General features: G+C 36.6%; 1 long non-coding RNA gene across 1 annotated transcript; it reads left to right on the forward strand.

The window, feature by feature from the left end:
• Nucleotides 1–19,673: 19,673 nt before the first annotated feature.
• On the forward strand, nucleotides 19,674–26,865 carry LOC140160956 (uncharacterized). The gene is made up of 3 exons (XR_011860046.1): nucleotides 19,674–19,847; nucleotides 22,208–22,265; nucleotides 24,822–26,865. It is a non-coding gene; the product is annotated as an uncharacterized lncRNA (long non-coding RNA).
• The last annotated feature ends 911 nt before the right edge of the window (nucleotides 26,866–27,776 follow it).

A 27,776-nucleotide genomic window follows, 5' to 3' on the forward strand; every position in this document is an offset into this window, starting at 1 on the left:
AGTCGGCCGAGTTGATAAAAATAATGTTTGTAAACATTCCGAGTTCAATGCACTTTTCCAATGCGGGATGGAGGAGGAGAACTTGAAGAACAGTCACGAGTTCGATGCACTTTCCAAATATAGGAGAGGAAGAGGGAGAATTGAGATTGATTTGTTATCTTTAGTGAATAGCACAATTTGCTTGGAGTCATAGCACAATTTGTCAACTTCAGTAGAATTAGATTTTCTCATCTTCTCTGGATAGGCCTTAAATAGGCCTAACATTTAGTTATTTCAGTGGTTACGGTACCGGTACCGTAGCACTTGCACAATTTGCTATCTTCAGTGGATATCACTATAGGCCTATGCTGTCTTCATCAGATCAGTACAGTGCAATTTGTTATCTTCAGTGGATTGCACTATTTGCTGCCTTCAATTAAAACAGCACAATTTGTCATCTTCAGTAGAATATGGTTCAATTTGTTATCTTCAGTGCATGGATAACACTGTTGTTTATTTCTTCTTTATACTGGTAGTAGACTTGCTAAGGGGTTGAACGCTGCATTTTTTAGAACAAAGGTCCGGAAACGCTTTAATATGCAAATTTTCCTGCTCGCTACACTCGCAACATAATTCTAGACCATTTAAGGTTGGGTGGGGAGCAAAGATTTTTTGGCGGCCCGAGGGGGGTGGGCAAGCGATTTTTGGCAGGCTGAGATGGGGGGTGGGGATTTTTGGCAGGGTGTTTGGAAATTTTACCCCGGGGGGCTTATAATTATTTGTTTTTATTTTACTTGGTCTAATTTATTTAATCCAAAATAAATTAACACATAAACATAAATCAATAACAGTTAAAAAATCATAGTAATAAAAACACTGCTTCCTCATAAATAGATTTATAAAATGGGAAAACAAAATTAAATAAGAAGAAAAGAAAATGCACAAATATTCACATAATTAAAAGTTAATACTTAGTATGTAAATACTTAGTATAGGCCTAAATAAAGATATGATGATGATGATGATAATAATAATAATAATGATAATAATAATAATAATAGTAATAATAATAATAATAAATAGAATAATAATAATAATAATAATAATAGTAATAATAATAATATTAATAATAAAAAGAAAACAGTAAATATTTATACATGATAAAATGTGAATACCTATCCCAAGAAATAATTCATTTACATTACTACATTTGTATGCTATTTCAATTTAATCAGGTAAAAAAACGAAAAAAATAAACCAAAAAAACAAACATGTACGATCTTTTTGCGATATCGCCCAACCCTAAACTCAAAACCAGGAAATGACTTCACAAAATTGATCGTACGTGACAGTGCAAGATATAACCGAGCTAATATAACTTAAATTTCTGCTTCTAAGAGGAATTACTTTCTTTAAAGGCCATGGGTGACTTATAAAAAATATATGAAACAACTACTGGAGCAAGGCAGGAGGTGAGCATGAGGTTTCGAATAAATCGGTTGCGCACATAAAAACCTGCGGAGCTGCCCCGGAATGCGCCTATACTATTATACGTAGCGGTGAAGTAGGCCAGTGGGACAACAAAACCGCTACGTGAACGAGGTTTTTTCGATGGGTGTATATATCGCCTATTAACGTAGATTGCCTGGCGATCGGAGTGTTTTCGTCAGAGCACCCCGGACTACCTATCGGCATGATCGGTGAGCAAATTCTTGTCTAGACTTCTCGAGCAAACGCTGACGCAATTCATTATGTAGAAGGTACATCCTCTCATGATCGAGAATAACATATATCGCTAATTCTACAAAATCGGGTGCCAATCCACTGTAAAAATTGACAAAATAAAAGTTGTTCAAAAACACCTGCTTTTTGTGTTTTTTAAGAGTAAATGTATCACTACTTTCATATGTAAAAGATTGCCAACATCACTTGCATATTTTTCTTTCAGGAGGTCATGATGTTTTTTAACACTAAAACTCAATGTAATGTGAGCTACGTTACGGCTACAAAATGGGCTGGTTTTACTCAATCCAAGGTCATAAAAAGCAAACTAAAGATCACTTGAGTGAAATGTAAACCCGAATTCACCATTTCATAGAAGTTTTAAAGATGCGTAAATGAGTGTGTAACGTAGCTCAAACGTAGTTCACAGGTTTTTAATGTTTTTGATGTGATTTGCGAACGTTAGAACGTTATGTCGGTTAATTCTAATATAAATGGGGTTCGACCAATGGTAGCTTTCACATATTATTAGGAAGTAGGGCCTACATGTAATACAAGTGCATACTATAGAATCCTGGTAACGTAGCTCACCAATCTTAATATGGTCGGTTGAAATTTCAATGTTGACAACATTTCTATGCCAAAAATGCTACAGCATCACGATTTTTACTGTGATTTTTTAAAACCTATGAGTGTTTCCTTTCAAAAACCACAAATTACATTGATACCTCTGTTTTACTTCTTTCCAATAACGTGTGTTAAAAGGGTAACGTAGCTCACAGCGTTTTGGTGGAAAGTGCAATTTATTTTAGAATTACACAAAGACGTTTTAATCACTAAAAATAATGTTGATAAACAATATGATGGTGCGTTATCTAATTAAAAACAACAAATATGTAAAGAAATCGCATTTATTCAAAGAAAATATTCAGGGTTAGATGTGACACTTGAGCAGTGGAAACGCATTTTTAGCGATTTTTGAGCCTTTGCAAGGGTTAATCAGGCTGAAGAAAGCATTTAAAGTATGGAAAACTATATGTCCGTGTAGATCTCGTTGAGTTCTACCAGAAAAACAACATATTTGATGCCCTAATTTCCTAAATCATGCTCAACAAAGTGTTTGTGGACCAAAGAATGGAAAAAAGGCTATTGGCACCGGATTTTGTAGAATGAGCGATATTGCTTATTGTTAACATGCCCTCAAAAACTAAGATTGCCATGTTTTCTACATGTATGTCAATCAATGAATTAGACTGCCTAACTGGCCTGTATCTCGTTTCAGCCAAAGAACGCCTGTAATACATACCTGTTTTTAATGACTTTGCAACAATGTTTCTATTGTCAGCAATAACAGCTTGCATTCACACTTTTGAGTTTATATGGTGAATTTTCGTACACATCATAAATAAGTGAAATCAGAATATCCTGAAAGGAATTTAGGTAACTAATTCAACGACACTGACCTCGCAACAGCTAATGTTTTCATCTAAACATGGCGTCATTAGACATTTTAGCCTACGTTTCAGTATCCTACTATCGGATCGTTGAAGCAACGAAACCTCAATTCCCGGCCTCATTCACGAATTCACTCACCTTCCTACACCACCAGTTGAAATAAAACTCGAAACATCCCGTGTTATTCCTCAAAACTACATGCACCTTCATTAATAAAAAATTGAAATCCTAGTAGAAACCGTTATCGAAAATTGTTTGATATAAAACGTCACCCAAAGTAATTTTTCTGAAGAGTATATACCGCGTGTCAAAATGGCGGCCGCAGTCGCATCCCCCCAGCTGCCTTTGTACGTGTACCCAGGTCACGGTATGTCTACGTGACGAACAGTCAAGGTCAGAGAACAGCGCAACCTGTCTGCTGTCATGCCGTAATGGCTCCGCCCAATGAACGGCGCTGTCAATCATCCTTATTGCCTTTGTCGAACAGACTTTTACGCAGGTAAGAGCTCACGCTTTCCTCACTTTTAGGATCGACGAAGCGTCAGGCCGACACAATCTGGTTGTGTAGGAGACTATCATCGTGATGCCCACGTTGGAACCATTGGATTACGGAAGAAATATTCATACCAGGACTGAAGCAAATGTGGCCATTTCTATGTTTGTATCGGGCAAGTACCGGACATTTTCCAACACGGAGCTAGCGGAAAATACTGCAAATTCGTCCAAGGTAAGCAAAGGGTTGGGGATCGCATTTTAACTTTGACTAAACTGTTTCGGAGTTAAGGCACGCTAAAAGTAGACCATTTCGGGGGCTGTATTTGGTGTACATGTGACGTTTTGAAAAGAGTAAAAAACGACCACTTATTCGCTATTGCTGAAGTATACCCGCCGAATCATGTACCAATACACAAGGTATCATTGGTACATGAGATCAGGTATATCAATGAATCATGAATGCATGATGAGTAAGCTTATGCATGGCTGTTGAATTCGGCACCCTTTCATCAAGCTCAGGAGTCAGGTCAATCTACTTCACCATGTCACAGCACAGCCAATATGCGATTGCAATTCACAAGTATTCAATAAACTACAGTGAAACTTACATAAATATCTGTTACATCTGCCACATCAAACACGTTAAAAGAGTTGCAGGAACGGTCAGCGCAGAGGAACTTGCGAGGTCACACGACACACACGATGACCTGAAATGACCCCAACGAGTCGGCCGAGTTGATAAAAATAATGTTTGTAAACATTCCGAGTTCAATGCACTTTTCCAATGCGGGATGGAGGAGGAGAACTTGAAGAACAGTCACGAGTTCGATGCACTTTCCAAATATAGGAGAGGAAGAGGGAGAATTGAGATTGATTTGTTATCTTTAGTGAATAGCACAATTTGCTTGGAGTCATAGCACAATTTGTCAACTTCAGTAGAATTAGATTTTCTCATCTTCTCTGGATAGGCCTTAAATAGGCCTAACATTTAGTTATTTCAGTGGTTACGGTACCGGTACCGTAGCACTTGCACAATTTGCTATCTTCAGTGGATATCACTATAGGCCTATGCTGTCTTCATCAGATCAGTACAGTGCAATTTGTTATCTTCAGTGGATTGCACTATTTGCTGCCTTCAATTAAAACAGCACAATTTGTCATCTTCAGTAGAATATGGTTCAATTTGTTATCTTCAGTGCATGGATAACACTGTTGTTTATTTCTTCTTTATACTGGTAGTAGACTTGCTAAGGGGTTGAACGCTGCATTTTTTAGAACAAAGGTCCCACTTGGCATGGATGCTCCTTGGGGCAAGAGAAAAAGATTCATCCAAAGAGACACTCTGTCTCTATGCATAAAACCCCCTAATTTGCATAAATTATGCTAATTAGTATCCGAAATATGGTATTTTCTAACTTTTTGGCCATTTCACCTAAAAAAATATATAAATAGTTTAATTTGGCTTAATTTAGGGTAAGAAATTCATTTTTGGGATTGTTTTGGGAATCCGTGGCCATTTTGACCCTCAAATCCAAGATGGCCGCTGGCCGCCATCTTTAAAATTGGTGTTTTTGCAACTTTTGAACCGTTTGAGCTACAAATTTAAGTGACATATCAATTTGTACTAATTTTGGCTGGGAAACTCATTTCTGGCGCTGTTTATGTGATATGAGATAATTTGCAAAGGGTACCGGGGTTTTAAATGTGAATTCGGAGGTACCTTCATTGGCTATATGGTAAAAGGATGAACATCAAACTTACTTATGAATAATGTAAACCTTAATTTTAAGCACTATTGGGGACACACTTTATAATGCATGTTTTTACATAGTTTTACTATAATTTTCAGGTAATTCTATTGATAGCAACAAGCGTTATTTGATTTGAAATGACCAGTATGGATGGACAAATAATTATGACTGAAATTTGTGTTTTATTTGTCAGTTGGTCAGAGATGAACCAGTTACAGATCCCGCATCGGTAAAATTATGTGGCTAACCTAAAACAAATAGAAGCTTGTTATACAAACCGGCTGAAAAATATATCTCAGATCTTATTGGGTATGCCAATTTGCCAAGCTTTGTGGTAGTAATAGATGGTATCTCTGGTTGTGGCGGTGGCGGTGGTGCTGGTGCGAGCAGTGCAGTAGTAGAGCTATTGCAGAAGCGCTGTCACCCAACAGAAGGTGGAACAGGCAAGGCTGATAAAGGCTGAGAGGAGTACACACACCGAAACAGCCCATTGAAAACATGGTGAATGAGCTGTGGCATGATTTAAGAACCCCACATTGCATGCCTTTAGAAGTCTTTGTAGCAAGACAGATATAGCTCGTGAAAGCCACACTGCCAAAATTAGAAAAGCCCAAGGTTTCAAGGAAGACCATTGAGCATGCTTTGACCACGGCTATGATAACCGTCTTGTATCTCTTGGTTTTCCTCTTCAACAGGATATGGTCAATTTGATCCCTGACATCAAGGAAATACAAAAGTAATCTGGTTGTTGGGATCTGGTGTTTAATGAAGATCTCAGCCAAGTGGTCAGGAAGGATATCATATTACCTGACATGAGAATTTTGGCAGAAGCAGTTAAGATTCTGTGAAGGGATATGCTGGATAAAAAGCAGACTTTTTCAGGCTCTTTCCCAAATACCTCAGAAGCAGCCTTTCAGAGTCTGCAGATGGCCATTGCATCGATGTCAATATACTTCCTGCTTCTTCAGATAACCATGTGTTATTAGTTGATATTATTTTTACTGGCTCAAACCACCATGTTCTACTTTGTTTACAAAATATCATCAAATCCCCAGAGTGTGCCACATTATGTGCGTGAAATAGAGGCCTCATTATCTCTTATGATGGCAATAAAGGTACATTATGATGACAGGTATAACTGAGAGTCTTGTTGGCATGCCGGTAGAATGAGGCTGACCATTGATATTGCCTCTCATTAATCATTGGGAGGTGTTGTAGTTCTTGAAGCCAGCAAAGGAGTCCACGATGGCGGAAGTGACAGCATTGATTATAATCCCTCATCAACAACTACGTCTCCTCGGTCTGTTTTGCATCGGACTGGCATTAGCATGTGCCAAAAGCACCATGGAGTACCTCAAAAGACTGTGTGACCACTCCCAGTGGATGTATAAGGTTGAAATTGTTCATGTTCCATCACTGCATGGCATCCAATACCTGCATCCAGATCACTGCAGCAGGTCCTCCAAGATGGCTATCAGCGGTTGAATTATGTAGATGATCACTTGGAACCGCAGCTGACTAGTGACAACTGGATTTCTTGGGCTGTCTACCACGTAAAGCGTTCATCCAGGTCCTCCCTCATTCATTTTAAAGCCCTATATGCTCCCACTGCTGACAGAGTCAGCAAACAGTCCCACTACAATATGCTTCAATGTATGATGATTGAGGACCATCAAACGCCCCATGGAGTACCTCAATCCAAGACAGACACCCGTTGTGGTAGCAGATCAGCTATACTGTACAGTGTACACACTTGCCTTGCTTGGTACCTTGTACCTTGTCTTGCTGGGGGCCATTCACACTTAAAAGATGTTGTGGTGACAGGTTGGAGCGCAGTGGGTGGACCACATCTATGCATAAACAGTGGGAGAACACAGTCCTTCATTAGTGCATCTCACATTTGCAGGACTAGATATGTGCACCAAGTATCAGGCACAGCTTTCCATTCTGATGAAGAAAACCTATACCCAATATTTTGAGTTGAGGCAAACTACTGATTCTGGCCTTGCTCCTGACTTGCCAGTTGCTGCCGCTCTTCAACCCTTGAAAGAATGGGGTCAAGCCTTTTCCATCCCGAAGCAGACTTCTGCCAGCATGTCAACAAGATTCTCCTTACCCGTTTTCAAATGCACCTTCATAGCCACTATATATAAGAGATATATGGAGCCTGTCGTTTGACGCAGATGACGTGGCACACTCTGGGATTCGCTGAATTGTTTTGCATACAGCGGTGTACATATTGGTTTGTGCCAGCGATAACACAATCTTCTGCGAAGAAGCAGGACGTATAGCGACATCGATGCAAGTTCCATCTAACAGCATAATATACAAATGATTTCAATGTTAGAACAACAACGTCTACTTCTGAGGAATTTGAGAAAGAGTCTGAAAACGACTGTTTTTTTATCCAGAATATCCCTTCACAAAATCTTGACTGCTTGTGCCAAAAAAATAAATTTTTCTAAAGTGGCGCTGTTCTTCTTTGTCTCCAGACTACTATGACTACAAACAAAAGAAGCACTTTGTTTCAGAAGAGTCTTTATTTGCAGTTGTTGTCCCTTGGGATTCACAAACCATGCCAGAGCTCATTCGCCTGATATCACTGTGTATGCCATGTGGTTGGTAGATATACAAGAAGAGTAGATTTAAACTGACATTCAACACAAATATATCGAGATATTTACCACGATATTTCTCGATGTGTACAACACATATCTTCATCAGGAGGGATCCGATGATGAGTGTCCTGCTCTCGACCTTTGATGTCCTTTCTGTTACTCAGATTAGGGTACTATATAATGAAGGGAGATCATTCACCTTGTTTCCACTGGGCTATTTTGGTGTGTAGTCCTCTCAGCCTTTCTCCTAGCTTGCCCGATTCATCTTCTGTTGGTTGATAGCGCTTCTACTTTTATGTCATACGACATGCTTAGTTATCCTTGGCGCTATCTACTACTGCACTTCTTGCACCACTGCCACAACCTAGAATATCATGTACTAGTACAAACCTGGGCAAATCATCATACTCACAGATGTCCGAGATATTTTTCAACAGTTCTGTGTAAGAAGCTTCTATTTTTATAGGTCGCCCACATTGTTTTACAGATGATGCTAGACTCGTAATTGATTCATCTCTAGCCGACTGAAAATTAAAACAAATTCCAATCATGTGTATCCATACTGGTCATTTTAAATCAAATAATGCTTGCTGCTACCAATAGAGTGAACTGAAAAAAGTAATTAGAAAAACCAAACATGCATTATAAAGTGTGTCTCCAATGGTGCTAAAAACCTAGATAGGCCTATTTAAAACATAAGTTTGATGTTCATCCTTCTACAATATAGCCAATGACAGGTACCAAGGAATTCACATTTAAAACCTTTATACCCTTTTCAAATTACCTCCTATCACATAAACAGTGCCAGAAATGAGTTTCCCAGCCAAAATTAGTACAAATTGATATGTCACTTAGGTTTGTAGGGCAAACGGTTCATAAGTTGTAAAAACACCAATTTTAAAGATGGCGGCCAGCGGCCATCTTGGATTTGAGGGTCAAAATGGCTACGGATTCCCAAAACAATGCCAAAAATGAATTTCTTACCCTAAATTAAGCCAATTTCAAATGTTTACACATGTTTGTAGGAGAAATGGTCCAAAAGATAGAGAATACCATATTTTGGATACTGCATAATTTATGCTAATTAGGGGGTTTTATGCATAGAGACAGAGTGTCTCTTTGGATAAATCTTTTCCTCTTGCCCCAGGGAACATCCATACCAAGTGGGACCTTTGTTCTAAAAAATGCAGCGTTCACCCTATTTTCACCCCTTAGCAAGTCTACTATGGGTCCATATTCAGGGGAAAACTATTTGCTTTCTTCACTAATTTGTTATCTTCAGTGGATAATACTTTTCGTTTTCCTTCAATGGATATCACCACTTGCTACCTTCAATAGATACCGTCCGAGCTGCAATTTGTTATCTTCAGTAGATAGCACCCCAGCAAATACAAAACGTTTTCGACATAATTCGCAAAAGGTTATAAAAGGTTGTCAGAAAACGTTTAAATGTCGGGTTATATAAAGAGTATATTAAGAGTATAAAACGTTTTTTAACCTTAAAAAACATTTTTTGATACTCTGCTGCTCAACAAACAAAAATGTTTGACAGAAAACGTTTAAATGTCGGGTTATATAAAGGGTATTAAAACGTTTTAATAACATTCCAAAAACATTCTTGAAAACTTGATACAAAACATTCTAAACAGAACGTTATTTTGGGGTTGAAAAAATATTTTGCGAAAAATGTTTTCCCAAAATATTTTCAATAACGTTTTAAAAACGTTTTCATGACCTTTATATAACCCGACATTTAAATGTTATTAAAAGGTTTTGAAAAAACATTTTAAGAACATTTCTGTGTTTGCTGGGTTCAAATATTTTAGCATAATGTTATTTAAGTATTGACACAATATTTGGCAAAAATGTTTGCAAAAGTAGTTTACAATAACATTTTTTGAAAACATCTAAAAATATTGTTGTAGTGTGTTTTCATAGAAAACGTTTTAAAACGTTATCATGACCTTTATATAACCCGACATTTTAATGTTATTAAAACGTTTTTACCTAAACCAAAAGCCAACATATAACTTATTTAAAACGTTTTTAAAACGTTTTTGTGTTTGCTGGGACTACGTGTTATCTACAGTGACCACAACTTTGCTATTTTCAGTAGATAGAGCAATTTTCCCTTTAGTGAATAGCACTATTAGAGCTTATTAGCTATTTTCAAAAGAATGTACAATTTGTTACTAGTATACCTTCAACCATATCGCAATTCAATTCAATTGATTTCAATTCAATTGAATTCAATACAATTGAATTTAATTCAATTCAATTCAATTCAATTCAATTCAATTCAATTCAATTCAATACAATTCAATTCAATTCCCTCAAATGATGGAATTTATATATAATGGCCTCTGGCCCTGAAATGCATTGTAAATTAACACGCATTAACTATCGTCAGCAGATAGTGTAATTTGTTATTTTCAGTGAATAGCATTATTTGCTCTCTCCACCAGTAGGCCTACATACATGTAGCACAATTTGTTGTTTTCAGTGGATAGCAGCATTATTTGCTCTCTTCAGTACCGTACTATATATATAGCACAATTTGTTGTCTTCCATATATATAGTTAATACTATTTGCTTTCTTCAGTAGATAGCACAATTTATTATCTTCAGTGGATAGCACTATTTGCAATCAATCCAATTCAATTCTCTCAAATGAGTGAAATTTATTCAGCATATGAATTTGTTATCTTCCAAGTTCCACGCCGTCACTCATCTTCACCTCTTTTAAATTCATTACACTGGCTTCCAATAGACAAGAGAATTTGCTTCAAAGTGCTACTTTACATTTACAAGACATTGAACGATCTGGCACCACCCTACCTCTCTGATTGTCTGACCATCCGTGTTCCAACTAGGGAAGGTCTTCGTTCAAATCAAGATCTTACGCGCCTTATAATTCCTAAGACAAACAGACTGATAGGTGATGGATCGTTCAGTGTCTTTGGACCCAGAATCTGGAACAATCTTCCTTCATCCATTAGGTCATCTCCCACAGTTACTACTTTCAAACGTAGCCTGAAAACTCATCTTTTTAACCATTGCTAATTTTATGTTGTTTCTTTTGCATATTTTTGTTTACTTGTAGTCTTTAGTAGTAGGGTAAGTTTTTCTGTAAAGTGCAATGATCATTTCTTTGAAATTGCGCTATATAAATGCCGTTGTATGTATGTATGGATGTATGTTATCTTCAGTGAATAGCATTATTTGCTTTCTTAATTAAGTATATAGCATAATTTGTTGTCTTTCTTGGATAGCACTATTTACTATCTTCAGTAGATAGCACTATCTGTTATCTGCAGTGGATTTTTGGGAAAGTGAATAGCACTATTTGTTATATTCAGTAGACAGCAAAATTAGTATAAAACTATTTGCTATCTTCAGTAGATAGCACAATTTGATATCTTCAGTCACAGTAGCCTACAATTTGCTATCTTTTAGTCATAGTACAATTTGCTATCTTCAGAAGATAGCGGAATTTGTTATGGATAGCACTATTACCTTCAGTGGATTTTCGGGAAAGAGGATAGCACTATTTGCTATCTTCAGTATAGATAAGATAACACAATTTGTTACGTTCAGTGGATAGCACCATTTGATGTCTTCAGTAGATAATACAATTTGCTATCTTCAGTCACTAGCACAATTTGCTATCTTCAGTATAGTATATACAATTTGTTACCTTCAGTACAGTGAATAACATATTTGCTATTTTCAGCAGATAACACAATTTGTTATCTACAGTTCATAGCACTATTTATTAGCTATCTTCAGTAGATAGCACAATTTTGTTATCTTCAGTGGATTTTTGTGAAAGTGGATAGCGCGATGAAATGCGCGCCGCGGAGCGCGAGGAAATTATCAATGTTATACTATTTTAGCCCAAAATCAAGGCAATGCGTAATAGCGAATATTGCCTGTATTTTTACAGTAAATCTATTTTAGACCAGGGAAGTATTTGCAGAAACGTGGGGGGATTTGATATTGTGTCCCCCATCCAAAATGAGTGGGAAGTGTCCCCCTAACCCCACCCGGATTTACGCCCATGCTTCAGTATACCAATATCAGCAATCTACTTCATCAACACAAATATCAGCAGTAGACAGCTACTTCATCACTACCAGGAGTACCAGCAGTAGAAAGCTACCGTATCAATGCCAATTATCAACATTAAATTATATGGCTACTTCATCAATGCCAGTATCAGTAGTAGGCCTACTAGCTATACATCATCAATGCAAATATATTAGCAGTAGATAGCTGCTTCATCAATACCAATATCAGCAGTACGTAGATAGATGCTTCATCAATACTAATATCAGCATTAGACAGCTATTTCATCAATGCCAATACTAGCCGTAGAATGGTAGATATATGCTGCTTCATCAATACCAATATCAGCAGTAGATGGCTACTTCATCAATGCCAATATCAGCAGTATACAGCTAATTCATCAATAACAATATCAGCAGTAGATAGCTATTTCGTCAATATCCGTAGTAGACAGCTACTTCATCAATGCCAATATCAGAAGTAGATAGCTACTTCATCAATGCCAATATCAGCAGTAGATAGTTACTTCATCAATGCCAATATCAGCAGTAGACAGCTACTTCATCAATACCAATATCGGTAGTAGATATCTACTTCATCAATGCCAATATCAGCAGTAGATTGTTACTTCATCAATGCCAATATCAACAGTATATAACTACTTCATCAATGCCAATATCAGCAGTAGATTGCTACTTCATCAATGCCAATATCAGCAGTAGATCGCTACTTCATCAATGCCAATATCAGCAGTATATATAACTACTTCATCAATGTCAATATCAGCAGTAGATTGCTACTTCATCAATGCCAATATCAGGAGTAAACAGCTACTTTATCAATGCCAATATCAGCAGTAGATAGCTGCTTCATCAACGCCAATATCAGCAGTAGATTGCTACTTCATCAATGCCAATATCAGCAGTAGATATAGCTACTTCATCAATGTCAATATCAGCAGTATATAGCTACTTCATCAATGTCAATATCAGCAGTAGATGGCTACTTCATCAATGCAACTAAAAGCAATATACAGCTAATTCATTAATGCCAATATCAGAAGTAGATAGCTACTTCATCAATGCCAATATCAGCAGTAGATAGCTACTTCATCAATGCCAATATCAGCAGTAGATTGCTACTTCATCAATGCCAATATCAGCAGTAGATTGCTACTTCATCAATGCCAATATCAGCAGTAGATTGCTACTACATCAATGCCAATATCAGCAGTAGATAGCTACTTCATCAATGCCAATATCAGCAGTATATAACTACTTCATCAATGTCAATATCAGCAGTAGATTGCTACTTCATCAATGCCAATATCAGGAGTAGACAGCTACTTCATCAATGCCAATATCAGCAGTAGATAGCTACTTCATCAATGCCAATATCAGCAGTAGATATAGCTACTTCATCAATGTCAATATCAGCAGTATATAGCTACTTCATCAATGTCAATATCAGCAGTAGATGGCTACTTCATCAATGCCAATATTAGCAATATACAGCTAATTCATTAATGCCAATATCAGAAGTAGATGTAGCTACTTCAATATCAGCAGTATATAGCTAATTCATTAATGCCAATATCAGAAGTAGATAGCTACTTCATCAATGCCAATATCACCAGTAGATAGCTACTTCATCAATGCCAATATCAGCAGTAGATTGCTACTTCATCAATGCCAATATCAGCAGTAGATTGCTACTTCATCAATGCCAATATCAGCAGTAGATTGCTACTTCATCAATGCCAATATCAGCAGTAGATAGCTACTTTATCAATGCCAATATCAGCAGTATATAACTACTTCATCAATGCCAATATCAGCAGTAGACTACTTCTTCAATATATCAATAGCTACTCCATCAATACCAATATTGGTTACTTAATCACGGCCAATATCAGTAGTCGATTGCTACTTCATCAATGCCAATATCAGCAGTAGATTGCTACTTAAAGGAGTATTTCGTGATCCTAGCATCCTCTTTTTATGACATTTTTCAGTACATATCCACGAAAAAGGCATATTCCCAAAATTTCAGTTGATTCCGATATAGCGTTTGCGAGTTATTCATGATTATGTGTATTACACTGCTCCATAGACAAGACGTTGTAATTTCGTTCTGGTGCACCAGAACGAAATTCAAATTTCACGATATCTTTGCTAAACGAATTAATCTGCAAGAAACATTTTGTACATAAACAATATGTAGCCAGAGATTTCCAGTGATATGAAAATCTCAACTTTTTTTGAGAAAAGTGGGGGGATGAGGCTGTGGATCACGAAATGCCCTTTTAATCAATGCCAATAGCTACTTCATCACCAATATCGGTAGTAGATTGCTACTTCATCAATTCCAATATCAGCAGTAGATTGCTACTTCAGCAATGCCAATATCAGAAGTAGATATAGCTACTTCATCAATGTCAATATCAGCAGTAGATAGCTACTTCATCAATGCCAATATCAGCAGTAGATTGCTACTTCATCAATGCCAATATCAGCAGTAGATTGCTACTTCATTAATGCCAATATCAGCAGTAGATTGTTACTTCATCAATGCCAATATCAGCAGTAGATTGCTACTTCATCAATGCCAATATCGGTAGTAGATTGCTACTTCATCAATGCCAATATCAGCAGCAGATAGCTACTTCATCAATGCCAATATCAGCAGTAGATAGCTACTTCATCAATTCCAATATCAGCAGTAGATTGCTACTTCAGCAATGCCAATATCAGAAGTAGATATAGCTACTTCATCAATGTCAATATCAGCAGTAGATTGCTACTTCATCAATACCAATATAGGTAGTAGATTGCTACCTCATCAATACCATTATTATGTCTTCAGAATCTTGCATCCTATACCTTTGTACATAACCTTGCTGTCTGATAAATTTGTTTATCATACCACTAAGGTAAACATCAAAGAACACCGCTAACCTGATATATTTTCGTATCTAGTCAGTGAGTGCGTATTTTACGCTTTATATCTAGTCAGTGAGAGCGTATTTCGCAAGCCCGATACGCGTGTACGGCGAGGTACGCGTATAAAGGCGATTCGCGTAAACCGGGCGCGTAAAATGCACGCAATCTGTAATACGCGAAACAGTCATCTATTTTTTGTAATGTTTTTCCTTTGTAGCAGCAATTAAAATGTTTAAAAACGTAATTATTTCAATATTTAGAATGACTTAGTGGTATGATAAATTCGTTATTAGGTTCAGCGTCGGTATGGTACGGGAAATTATCGTGCGCTCAGTGTCATACTGGGTTCAGCCTTTGGCTTCACCCAGTATGACACTTCGCGCACGATAATTTCCCGTACCATACCTCTGCTTCACCTAATAACTATTCTTATTCAATGGGTGCGTCTTGTAAAGAATTCACGTAATTTGATTGGTTTTCTGGTGTATAATATCTCACAATAGTTGATAGTGATATTAGTCAGGGCGCGCACCGCCACGCAACGGCGACACGCTTGTTGCTCCTCAATGATCGCGCGATAATGCGTTCGCGTAAAACACCCGCGAGAACTAAGAACGCGATTCGGCGGCTTAGATGTTCGTGATGGTTTCGTTCATTTAAAACAACGGGGATGTCTTCACAAAAGTAACTTTATGTGAAGAGTTTTTCTCGCAAAAATTACATTAAAACTGAATAAGAATGAGAATAACAGATAGGATTTTGTCTTTTGCCTATCAAATATCGTGTCATAATGGATGGGCTGGCCAATATTTTTATCGTAGTGGATACCGGCTGCGCCGGCATCCACTACTCAAAATATTGGCCAGCCCATCCATTATGACACGATATTTGATAGGCAAAAGACAAAATCCTATCTTTTATTCTCTAAATATTATCGGTCACCTCTTCATATCTGTAGCCTCTTCATAGGGTGCATAGTTCATATATACTTTATGTGCAAAAATCTCTTTTGGTGTGATTTTGTTGTTGTTTATCACATTTTTGACAAAAAAAACACTTTTTTGACCAAAAATCACATTTTTGACCAAAAATCACTTTTTGACCAAAAAATACATTTTTGACCAAAAAACACATTTTGACCAAAAAACACATTTTGACCAAAAACACATTTTGACCAAAAACACATTTTGACCAAAAAACATTTTTGACCAAAAATCATATTTTTGACCAAAAATCACATGTTTGACCAAAAATCACATTTTTGACCAAAACCACATTTTTGACCAAAAATCTTGTTTTTTACTAAAAACCATGTTTTTGACCAAAAAAGATTCTGAAGACATAATAATGATAAAATTGGACGGATACTTTCGCATGATACCTGAATTTATCGATCTCGCTAGAGTTTTCAAATATCACGCTCGACTTCGTCTCGCATGATATTTGAAAACTCGAGCTCGACCGATAAATTCAGGTATCACGCTCAATCCATCAATTTTATATCAATATCGGTAGTAGATTGTTACTTCATCAATACCAATATCAGCAGTAAATAGCTACTTCATCGATGCCAATATCAGCAGTAGACAGCTACTTCATCAATGCCAATATCAGCAGTAGATTGCTACTTCATGTCTGATCCATCAACAATAATATCAGCAGTACCCATCAAACACAAAATGTTTTTCAAACGTTTTATCAATGTTTTCTTTTGGGCAAAACGTTTTAATAACATTTAAATGTCGGTTTATATAAAGCTAATAAAAACATTTGTAAAACTTTTGATTATCACTGATTATGAAAAACACTACATTATTTTTAAAATGTTGTCAAAATATTATTACAAAAGGCAAATATTGTTGCAAAATATTTTGCTTACACTTATAGATTATTTTAAAATGTTTTGCAAAGTTTTTAAAAATGTTTTCTGAATAGAATGTAATTAAAATGTTTTATACGTACCCTTTATATAACTCGACATTTATACTTTTTCTGTCAAACCTTTTTTGTTTGCTGGATAGCAGACTGAGTCATTTCATGGTCGACTCGAGTCATTTCTTGCAAATATCTGGAGTCGTGTCGAGCCTAATGACTCGAGTCACTGTGTAATCTATATGGGGAAAATGTTAAAATCTGAGTCAAGTCATTTCATTTTTGATAATAGTAGGTATATCACCTCAAAAATAAGGGCAGCAGAAACACGTTATTTAATGTTTCTACATGAATGACCTTTATTAAAGCATCAAAAATCAAAAAACCGAATTGAAATCGGTCAATGCATTGTGACGTAGTCTCAATTTTAAGATGCTCATAAATGGAATGCAAATCTGCCACAAATTGCTATAATTACAAAATTGACACATTTCGAGATTTTGAAGGTTTATTTGGACACTTGCTTGAAAAAGCAACGTTAATTTAAGTATCACAGGTTAATTGCCTATCTTTTTTAACTTCGCCAAAGAAAACAAAATTAAAAAATCTATCATTAAATAATTATAATAAATTAACCAAATATAGGCCTACTATTTTAGCAATTCCGGCCAATCTGCAGACAAATAAAAGTTGAAAAAATGACTAAGTTCAGCTAATTAATATGCAAAATTGATGCCAAAAGAAAACCGTACATGATATCAGGGTGCGGTTTTTTCACAAACATATGTATACAAAGTTCTTTCAATTGATAACAAAAAATACACAAAAAGTAATCAATTATGCAAATTAGCTTATTACAGCTAATTATGTATTCATAATATTATTATGTAAATTAGGCATGAGTAATTTTGTTTGTTTTTTCAATATTTATGAAAGTCTTTTCATTCATCATGAATTTGTTAAGTATGAACCTGTTATGATGTTGAGTAAAGAATCTGCAGTTAATTACTTTAATATAATACAAAAAATACAAACTTTGACATTTTGATGGTGTCTGGAATAGAATTTTAAATTTTTCTGTAAATATGGTATGTGCCACCATTGCTCAAAGCCAAATCCGAAAAGTAAAAATAAAAATTCATTTGCAATGAGACTTTAAATTAACATTTTGTTATCTGGATTAACAAGGGAATAGAAACGGTAAAAGGAACAGCCCCTCTACTATAGCGTGTATACAAAAATGGTGTGGCCTTGGACACACACAATGGCTTAGAGCTATTGTGGTTTGGAATATTACTCCTTTAAACTCACTTAAAAATGTTTTGTTTCAAATCGTTTTCCTCAAGTGTGCCATTCGTTGTCGACGGAAATAATTTACATGCTTAGAAAGATTAGTATTTCAGCTAAATGGTGGTAGATCTTGATTTTTCAAAATTCCTATATTTATTGATTTATGAGGGATCTTCAACAATCCATAAAAACAGGTAGTAGCTCTTAAACGAAGCAATATTTATTTTAAAAAAACCCGATGGTAGTCACAGAAAGGTTTCACACACCATATATCAAAAATTCAAACAATTGTGATAAATAGCATATATGAGGAAATTAATTTTTCGGCATGGATGTTTGTCAAAATTGAACAACTTTCATGCGCGCGCTTTTCAATTTACTGTTATGCTTGCATGCACAGTGTGGCATAAGTATTGTGCAGCCACTGTGACATGCCTAATAATAGCTACTTTGTCTTGAGGCATTTTCTTGAAATTGGGATATGCCTCTGAGCATGTTTTAAACAGATTGAGTATAGGGTAAAGTACACTGATCAATATGCCTTTTGTTTGAGGGACATACAATATGGGGCTCACAAAATTGCCCATCTTCAGCGGCGGCACTACGGGGGTAAGTGACAAGTGAGCTTGGCAGCTTTAAAAACCTAAAATTACCATAATTTCAACCTTTTACGGCAATTTGTTGATTTTACCCTCCCCGAAATTCACTTTGCTCCCTTTGCTCCCTTTGCTCCCTAATGCCCCCCCAATGAAACCCTGGCGCCGCCACTATCTATCTTCTCAAGGGTTGCCCCCCCCCCTCCCTGAGACGCCAGTGGTGACTTCTCTCGGATTTAACTTGCTAAAAGCTATGAGATCGTGGCAATACTTGGTAACATTCTTTACGCCAGCAATCTATTTAATTATATCGATTGAGGATATCAGGGGTCGCGGTCTTATTCTTTGTTGGGTTGTGTTTTCTTCTATTGAAATTTAGGGGGGCGAACACGATAGATCCGCGGAGGGGGTGTATTACCTCGTTAATATTTTGACAAGGGGGATAGTCCATACAATCATCCCCATGGTGTTGTGGGGGGTGGCGAACACGATAGATCCGGGGAGGGGTGGGTGTATTACCTCGTTATTATTTTGACAAGGGGGATAGTCCATACACGGCATCCCCATGGTGTTGTTGACACCTGAATGTGGGTTTCTAACCAAATTACTCATATTTTGGCAATTTGTTTAGCCTAAAGGCCGACTTTTTAGCTATGGCAACATTTTTCAAATGCATTTGTACCATAAATTTATTCTGTTGCCAAATAGGCCTACTTCAAGAAAATTGTTTAACCCCATCCCAAAAGGAAATCTACATCTACGCCGCGCCACTTTTTCCATGTCCCCCGGTGGTATATATTTGCATGGTTGCCAAATGATGACATGGGCATTGTTATGATAATAACATCATGAATGACAATGGTCAATGAGTTTTTCTTGACAATGAAATTTATTATTGACCATGACATGCGCGATTCATGCAAAGCTACACAGCTTGAACATCAAGTTCCCGCCCGAATTCAATCGGCGAGTTGTCAGCATTGTGAACAGACATGAAAATATTGGGCTGTTGTTTTCCCCGCAGTAAACTTGACTGATGATGAATGCTGAAGTATAATGGTATGTATAATTGATTACATTTAGGCCTACTGCATTAGATGCTTTTGAGAGACTGAAAATAATCATAAATTATATAATCTGAAAAGTTGATTAACATTATTTATTTTGGTCCGATTGTGTGGTGCAATTTACAATTTTATATTATTTCATTTTGTATTTCTTCCAGCATGCCAATAATCGAGAGCTCCTGTACAGTTATTATCGTGATTTTAAGGGGGTACTACACCCCTGGCCAATTTTGTGCCTATTTTTGCAATTATAGCGCATTGGTGACAAGTAAGATATATGTATATTATAGGGGCAAGGGCTACAACTACTGCACTGAAAATTCAGCAACTCAAGGCAAGTAGTTATTGATTTATTGATCAAATATTGGGTTTCCCTCATTTTTTACTGTAACTCCACAACAGACAAATTTCCAGTGCAGTAGTTGTAGTCCTTGCCCCTATAATATAAATATCTTACTTGTCACCAATGCTTTATAATTTTTGAGAAAAATGCAAAAATAGGCACAAAATTGGGCAGGGGTGTAGTACCCCCTTAACGCATTGGTTTCAGAAAAATCAAGTGGTGCCACCAATCAAACTCTGATTAATGATGCTGGGGAAAATTTTGTGACTATCATTGGTCAGTATTTATCACATTCCCATTGTTCTCATTATCATAATGAGAACAATGGGAATGTACTGATGATCAGTTTGTAATTGGATTTCTCTAAACACCTGTTGTTGTATGATGTGCAATTTCATTTATTTTTATTCTCTTGGGTATTAATTTTAATCAGAGTCCTGCATCAGATTAATATAAAATGAAATGAAATGGTAAGTCTGAAATACAACATTTTATTGACGCCTTGATTGTCCTGGTAAACAGTTGTACCGGTGCTACTTTGGCATATTAACACAAAAAGACTAAAAATTTGGAGGAAAAAATTGAAAATGTTATAGGCCTACATGTATAATTGCTACACAAAGTTGTTTTTACTTTGCTTCTGAGAAAAGTGCTCTCATCGAATATTTTCTAGTCCGAAATAATTTAAAAAGTTAAAAATTGCAGTGCGTCTTTAAATTAAGCACCTACCTGCTGTCAAACTTTGGTCAAACATGTTCTGAGTGGCCCAGAGGTCATTTAGTGTACTTTTAACAACATAATGCTTAAAAAAGGTTGTCTCATTTATCAAAAAAAAATATAAAAAAGTTGATTTAAATCAGAGATTAAAAAAAAATCAAGTGATTTAAATCAGTGTGATTTAAATCAAACAACCCTGCAGTTATTGAACTGATTAATTGGATCATTGATTTGTTCACATCGTTGATGGTTTTGATCAGTGGCTGATATCATCTACCCAGCCCCCAACTCAACACAAACGTTGGTAACCATGGGAGACACCAATTGTGGAGTTACAGTCAAAAATGAGGGAAAACCAATATTCGATCAATATATCAATAACTACTTACCTTGAGTTGCTGAATTTTCAATGCAGTAGTTGTAATCCTTGCCCCTATAATAATATACATATCTTACCTGTCACCAATGCGCTATAATTTTTGAGAAAAATACAAAAATAGGCACAAAATTGGCCAGGGGTGTAGTATCCCCTTAATTGACTGTTTTACTTCATTCCTAATGTTTCTACAACTTTTGGATACAGTTAAAATACCTCTATGATGTCACTTTATCTATTGATAAAAATTCATTTTCAAGGTGCAGAATTCAACATGTTTTGATTTTTTTTGTACCTGGTAGCATTCCACCGGTAGTCTTTTGAATTTATCATGGGGTATAGCAGGACTTGGAATTAAAAAATCAAAACAATCGATGTAAAAAAAATCAACAACCCTGGTTTTTCATGCAAAATCGAGGACAATATTTGGCCAAAAAAAACCTTTTTTATGGTTTTTAATGACTATAATTTCAAACATAATTTCAAACACCCCTTTCTATGACACTAAATTGGCATACAATTACCGGATTTCCCAAAGTACCCCTTTTATCCAAATTTTGTGGACAGTGCAAATTAAATACCCAATATTTTGCTGATTTCACAGTCAAATTTCGCAGACAGTGCAAATTAAATACCCACTATTTTGGCCATTTCGGGATCCTTGCTACTGGTAAAAATATTTGGTAACTCTCATGGTTACCAACTTTTGTGTTGAGTTGGGGGGGGGGGGATTATCTACTAAAGAATACAAGCAACTATAAAGAAAAGCAACATCCTTCCAGATATGCACACTTTGATATACTATAAAAATGCCAAGTTTAAATGATTTCACCCACCTTTTATATTTCACTTCTTTTACATGCAGACTTTGCTGTTTGACCATGTAAATTAATTGTCTGTATCTTCTTTCTTATAGTTATTTTCATGATGCATATCTGAGCAGCATAGACAGAAGAAGCCAAATGCATACAAAGGTAAGTGCTTTGAAGCATTTTATAAGATTCTCTCAGTGAGTTTGAAATAAATCAACCATTTCAAGGGCCATTCAGACTCCTATAGTCTAAAATTGTATTCACCTTCATCATTTTTATGGGTTCAAAATCAATTTCAAAATTGATGTTGTTTTATTTTATGTTATAATGGTTCACATTTTGTGCCACTCTTAAAGATGCAAATATCAATAACAAGTGCTAAAAAGCAGGCAAAATATTATGTAAAAGTCCTCTTCAAGTGAATTTTGCAGACTTTGAGAAATCACACAGGTCCCACAGGATAGCATATTAGCGAGAATTTCTTATTATAAAAGTAAATATTTTGCACTTTGCTTGTTTTTATATACCGTAGCCTATCTAGACTAATAAGATTTGCAAATTGGGTTCCCGAAAATTTGGCATGAGCTTAAGGCCCAGCAGGGGCATAGCTGGAGTGGGGAGGCAAACTGCCCCACTGAAAATTTTAATGGATAAATTGGGGATAGCAAAAATTAAAATGTCTTTAAAAAAAGTAAAAATGGGACAAAAATTGACAAATGGGGATGAACATTTTGCTTTGCCCCTCACACTAAAATCATGGCTACGCCCAGGATTCTTTGACAGGCAGAAAGGGGGAAAGCAATCCTGGCTTTGGAGCTTTAAGGGCAATACAAACTTTGCTGGCCTTATATTAGTAAGGGTTAGACAGCATAATCAGTTTTGTATATCTTGTGATTATTCAGAGGCCATTTTTCGTAATCTGTATCAACATGATTGTACCCGGACGGGCGGGGGGGCACTTCAATATGGAGCTATATGGATATAGGTGTAGGGCTGGCACTTTCGCACTAAGGGGCATTCGGTGATAGCAAAATGTAAAAATATGAGAACATGACCTTTTATTTAAATGGAACCTTTGAGTGAGAGCCGAAACAGTGCCACAGAAACCTCGAACATTTAATTTCTAGTTCTAAAATGGCTTCAAATTTCTTTGTTTTTTCAAAATAAGTAACAAAATCAGTGATAAATGAAAGTTACTGTTCAAATTGAAAAAAACATGTCTTCAGGTGACAGATCAAAAGTAATGGAGAAATAGGGGGTCTTTGGGTGACAGAGCTATAGTGTTATTTCAATGCATTGGAATAGGAATTGAATTGAATTTGATTTTGGCCTTTTTTTCATTTCAATTCAGTGAATTGAATCACAATGTTTTTTTTTCATTTCAATTCAATGAATTGAATCAAAATGTTTTTATTCTTTCATTTCAATTCAATGCATTGAATCGAAATGTGTTTTTTATTCATTTCAATTCAATTCATTGAAAATGCATACAACATGTATTTTGATTCTGCCATTTTACCAGTATTGTCAGCTTTTCAGTTACAATAAACATTCTCCCTGGACTGCTTTTAGCCAAATGCCCGGTAAAATGTATCAGTGTTGGTAATAAGAATTGAATTTGAATTGAATTTTTTGAGTTTCGCACTAGGCCTAATACACATTTTATGGCAAATTATAAAAATTTATATTTTTTAAATTTAACAGTCTGCAAGTAAATTGTATTAATCTAATGATATGTACTTAAAGTGTATGTATAGCTGGGAAGAAAAGCTGTCCAGCATATGAAAATTTTGGTAATTCGAATTGAAGATATAGATTTCCCCCCTCCTCAAAAAAAAAAAACCACCAACAAAATTTAGGTCTTTTGGGGAATAATGTATATTTTCAATATGAAAGGTCAAAATTTTCAATTGACAGGTCGTCTTTTCATCCCAGCTACATACACTTTAAGTACATATCATTAGATTTATAAAGTTTACTTCAACGACTGTTAAATATAAAATTTATTAATTTGCCATAAAATTTGTATTATATCGGGAATTTCAAAAAATCAAAATTATTCAATATCATCAGGACATTCCTTATATTTTGAATGCTATTCGATATGTCTGATGTGCTCTTGTGCCCCACAAAACATACTGTGCAAACATAGCTATCCGATGCCTTAAAAAACAATCAAAACTGATATTGTCTTTAGTCCATATCTAGCAAAACATAATGTATACATTTATTTAGTATCATCTGACATGACCCAATCTAACATGTTAGCAACCTAAATTGTAACGGCTATCTAGCACATGTTTTTGCTCTTTTCAGAGAGCTGGACTACCACACAAAAACACCACCCTGTATACTCATTTTGTACATAGAGGAACATGGAAAAAGTGCCATTTTGTCCAGTGCCGCACCGAAAAGGGGGGTTAAGGGGGTGTGTTACCCCCCGGCCCGGGGTCCTAAGGGGCCCGTAAAAATAAAGAAAACATACCTTAACTGGCCCATAAAAGCAAGGAAAGAGACCTTAGGGGGCTCTGACGTTCATTTTACAACAACAACAACAAACAAATTGAAAATCTTGTGGGACTTTATTGAACTTGGATTGATTATGTAAAATTGTGAACAGTTCTTTTTAAATTTGATCATGTTCAAGATGCATCCAATAACTGACTAGAAATGATTTGATATTTTGTAACTTTTCTTTTATGTGTACATTTAATACAGCGTGGAAGTAGAAGACAGAAGATTGATACTTGGAGTTGAAAATATCATACATGGAATGGATGGTAATGGTAAATGATAGAAACTATAACAGGTGGCGACCGAGAACAGTGGTTGTAAAATGGCAGATTAATGATGAAGGGTTCCAATCATAAAGTATGTAAATATGCAGCACAGATGGTGAGTAATTGAGTGTTTTGTAGTCAAAATATTGAGAAAGTGAAAAAACATGCTTTTTGAATGAGCTTCAATTATATGCATCAATGTTCCCGGGTCTTGTCTAGTGTTGTGTGTGTCTTGGTGCTAATGTCCTGTGTCTATCTTGGCTGAAAGAGTTTGTTGCGCTTGTGAACGTACTATGTTTGATTGTATCTTTCATTCCATTCTATTCCACTTTATTCTATTCTATTCCCATTTTATTGCATTCTATTGTCCATTCAATTGCCCTGTACAATTGCCACTGGATGCCTTGGCAGTGTTATCAGCTTCGACTACTGGCCTAGCCCCCAGTTAGAGAGATTCCTGTCCGACCAGTTGTACTGTACAATTCGGAACAATTGTACAGTTCAATTGCTACTGTGTACCTCCTAGACAGTACTGTCGGCGAACGGTGTCCTGTTATCCTCTCTTACTGGCCTAGCCCCCAGTTAGAGAGATTCCTGTCCGACCAATTGTACTGCCCCGTACAATTGCTACTGTGTACCTCCTAGACAGTACTGTCGGCGACCGGTGTCCTGTTACCCTGGCCTACCCCCCAGTTAGAGATTCCTGTCCGACCAGTTGTACTGTACAATTCGGAACAATTGTACAGTTCAATTGCTACTGTGTATCTCCTAGACAGTACTGTCGGCGACCGGTGTCCTGTTATCCTCTCTTACTGGCCTAGCCCCCAGTTAGAGAGATTCCTGTCCGACCAATTGTACTGCCCCGTACAATTGCTACTGTGTACCTCCTAGACAGTACTGTCGGCGACCGGTGTCCTGTTTGTGTTTGTAGTTTGTACTGTGTATTTGTCTTTCTGTCTTGTCTTGTTTGTGCACTTGGGGTCTTTATGTCTGTTTTATGTTATGTGTATTTTGTTTTGTTTTGTTAATGTTGTGTTTGTTCACAAAGTGCATGGGCTGGGCAGGGGGGAGAGGGAGCGCATGGTTGAATTTTTTTATGTACTAACATTTCTCTTGTGCACTTTTCTTTGTATTTCAGATGACTTGTGGAGCTGGAGATTGGGGTTACGACAGAAAAGGAGGCAATAGATGGTCAGTAGTTTGTTTTCTGTATGTTTTTTATGTATAAACTAGATATCGTAAGATAGATATAGGCAACCTAAAAAGTATAATATAGATATGGTGAGATAGATAGCCTGTTGGCGACCTAAAGTGTATAAAATAGGGTGAGAGGCTGGTCCTTTACCAGAGTGAGGATGTGAGCTTCCTCCACCTCCCTAGCTCATAGCCTGTTGGCGACCTAAACTGTATAAAATAGATTTGCTTGTTGGCAGCCTAAAATGTATTACATAGATATGGTGAGCATTTTACTTGAATTGCTGAGTATAAAGCCCACTCCATGTCGACTTCCTAAGCCTTTTCAGCCTGGATAATGTGTAGATAGCATCCTTGCTGTTCATCATGATTGTAAGAAATACTGTAAGTGAGTAGATCTATTTATTGATCGGGAGTTCATAGTCTGGTATCTAGTTAGGCTAGGGTTAGAGATAGGGTTAGGGCCAGGGGATAGGGTTAGAGGTGGGGTTAGGGCTAGGGTTAGAGGAAGAGGAGGGTTAGAACTAGGATAAGGCCAGGGTTAGGGTTAGGTTTAGAGGTACCAGCTGTGAAATTTTGCATCCGTACATAGTACCTACTCATGAGGAGCATTTAGTGCAAACATGATGAGCAGTATGGTTGGTGTCTTCATGTTATGCTTGCCTGGATTGTCTTTTGTTTGTCTTCAGAAAGTGGGTCCAATGCTTGGCAATTGGAGCACTGTGTTCCTGTTTTCATCGCCTTTTATGCTTGTTGGCAACCTAAAATATATAAGCTTGTATAAAATAGATATGGTGAGATATATAGGTAGCATGATTGTATTAACATATTTCTCTAGTATGCTTTGTATTTCAGAATGACATGCTTTTGTTGCATTCTATTTACTTTTACTGACACTTTTGTTTGTTTTTGTAAGTGATTTTATTCTTTCAGGTTATGATGCTTTTGCTAATCACTGAACAGCCTCCTTACCAACTGCCTACGTAACATCCATGGCATAAACAGGTACCCAACAGTGATGAGCAGAGGATGATTTAAGGACTTCCCAGCAAGTCTTGCGGTTAGCACAGCTGTGTGAGTGAACATGACACCACTGCCCGCCCACTGCATACACACGTGCATGGTTAAATTTGAATTTGGACAGATATATTTACAATAAAAACACCTTCAAAAAGTTGGTCGATTTCACATTTTATGTTATCTACAGAAGGTGTGAATTATCTTTCATGCATACATCACTTTAGATCTGAAATCGACCAAGTAATAATGACACACGGGCAATTCTAAAACAACATCTTTTGCACAGAGTTCAATGGGATTTGAAAAGTAAAGTGGCAGTTGAAACTCTAGTGATAACACTTTTACAGTGCATGATGGGGCTTCCTTAAATCATCCTCTGAGTGATGAGCTGTACAAACGGACACAGCCCACCCAAAGCCATTCACGCCTGCTGTATCAGAATTAAGATGGTCAAGGATAGAACACACTGGAGATAAATTGTGTCCGGCGCTGCATGTGCTTCAGCCAATTGATAGATAGATGCACAATGGCCAGAAAAGGATGGGATGGACAGTTATTTATTATCCTGCAGGTTGGTACCTATTACATGTCATTGAATGCTCACTCTTTCTGGATTAAGCTAAAATTTACGAGGTATTTCTTTGCCTTATATTTTTGGTGAGAGAAACCAAAACATATA

The sequence above is a fragment of the Amphiura filiformis genome, chromosome 9 (assembly GCF_039555335.1).
Source record: "Amphiura filiformis chromosome 9, Afil_fr2py, whole genome shotgun sequence".
Classification (NCBI taxonomy): Eukaryota; Metazoa; Echinodermata; class Ophiuroidea; order Amphilepidida; family Amphiuridae; genus Amphiura; species Amphiura filiformis.